Below are 2103 nucleotides of genomic sequence, written 5' to 3' on the forward strand. Positions count from 1 at the left end.
GCTTACTCCAGTCCTTAGAAGGATTACTGGAGCTTTGCATACTTGTTTGCATCTTTTAGGATTGACAAAACCTTCCGGTTGTATCACATACAACCTTTCCTCAAGAAAATCGTCGAGGAAACAATGTTTTGACATCCTATCTGCAAGATTTCATAAATAATGCAGTAATCGCTAATATAATTCCAACAGACTCTTAGCATCGCTACGAGTGAGAAAGTCTCATCATAGTCAACTCCTTGAACTTGTCGAAAAACATCTTAACGACAAGTCGAGCTTTCTTAATGGTGATACTTACCATCATTGTCCGTCTTCCTTTTAAAATCCATATGTACCTAACAGCTTTACGACCATCAAGTAGTTCTTCCAAAGTCTACACTTTGTTTTCATATATGGATCCTCTCTCGGATTATATGGCCTCGAGCCATTTTGGTATCCAGGCCCACCATCGCTTCTCCATAGCTCGTAGGTTCATTGTTGTCTAGCAACATGACTTCCAAGACAGGATTACGTACCACTCTGAAGTAGTACCCATCCTTGTCATCCCACGAGGTTTGGTAGTGACTTGATCTGAAGTTTCATGATCACTATCATAAGCTTCCACTTCAATTGGTGTAGGAGCCACAGGAACAACTCCCTGTGCCCTGCCACACACTAGTTGAAGAGACGGTTCAATAACCTCATCAAGTCTCCACCATCCTCCCACTCAATTCTTTCAAGAGAAACTTTTCCTCGAGAAAGGACCTGATTCTTGAAAAAATCCCTTATTGCTTTCGGATCTGAGACAGGAGGTATACCCAACTGTTTTGGGTGTCCTATGAAGATGCATTTATCCGCTTTGGGTTCGAGCTTATCAGCCTGAAACTTTTTCACATAAGCGTCGCAGCCCCAAACTTTTAAGAAATGACAGCTTAGGTTTCTCTAAACCATAGTTCATACGGTGTCATCTCATCGGAATTACGTGGTGCCCTATTTAAAGTGAATGTGGTTGTCTCTAGTGCCTAACCCATAAACTATCATGGTAATTCGATAAGAGACATCATGGTATGCATCATATATCCAATAGGGTGCAGTTATGATGTTCGGACACACCATCACAGTATGGTGTTCCAGGCTGTATTAGTTGTGAAACAATTTCCACAATGTCTTAATTCTGTGCCAAACTCGTAATTCAGATATTCATCTCTATGATCATATCATAGATATTTTATCCTGTTGTCACGACGATCTTTCAACTTCACCCTGAAATTACTTGAACCTGGTGGACCCCCGGACCACTCCGGTGGTCCCCGTACACTACCGGTGATGCCCAGAACACTTCCGGTGGCCAAAACCATACTTCCTATATATCAATCTTTACCTCCGGACCATTACGGAACTCCTCGTGATGTCCGGGATCTCATCCGGGACTCCGAACAACATTCGGTAACCACATATATCTATTCCCTATAACCCTAGCGTCATCGAACCTTAAGTGTGTAGAGCCTACGGGTTCGGGAACCATGCAGACATGACCGAGACGTTCTCCGGTCAATAACCAATAGCGGGATCTGGATACCCATGTTGGCTCCCACATGCTCCACGATGATCTCATCGGATGAACCACGATGTCAAGGACTTAATCAATCCCGTATACAATTCCCTTTGTCTAGTGGTACGATACTTGCCCGAGATTCGATCGTCGGTATCCCAATACCTGGTTCAATCTCGTTACCGGCAAGTCTCTTTTACTCGTTCCGTAACACATCATCCTATGATCAACTCCTTGATCACATTGTGCACATTATGATGATGTCCTACCGAGTGGGCCCAGAGATACCTCTCCGTTTACACGGAGTGACAAATCCCAGTCTCGATTCGTGCCAACCCAACAGACACTTTCGGAGATACCTGTAGTGTACCTTTATAGCCACCCAGTTACGTTGTGACGTTTGGCACACCCAAAGCACTCCTACGGTATCCGGGAGTTACACAATCTCCTACGGCTACACGTTACTGAACCCGAGCGATCGATCGATGGCTGTTAACTGAACCCGATCGAGCGATTCCTTGGCTATTGCTGCTAACTGAAGCCGATCGATAGGATGAACAGTGAGCGTTGCGCGC

This window comes from Triticum dicoccoides, chromosome 5A (assembly GCF_002162155.2).
Source record: "Triticum dicoccoides isolate Atlit2015 ecotype Zavitan chromosome 5A, WEW_v2.0, whole genome shotgun sequence".
In the NCBI taxonomy this organism is placed as follows: Eukaryota; Viridiplantae; Streptophyta; class Magnoliopsida; order Poales; family Poaceae; genus Triticum; species Triticum dicoccoides.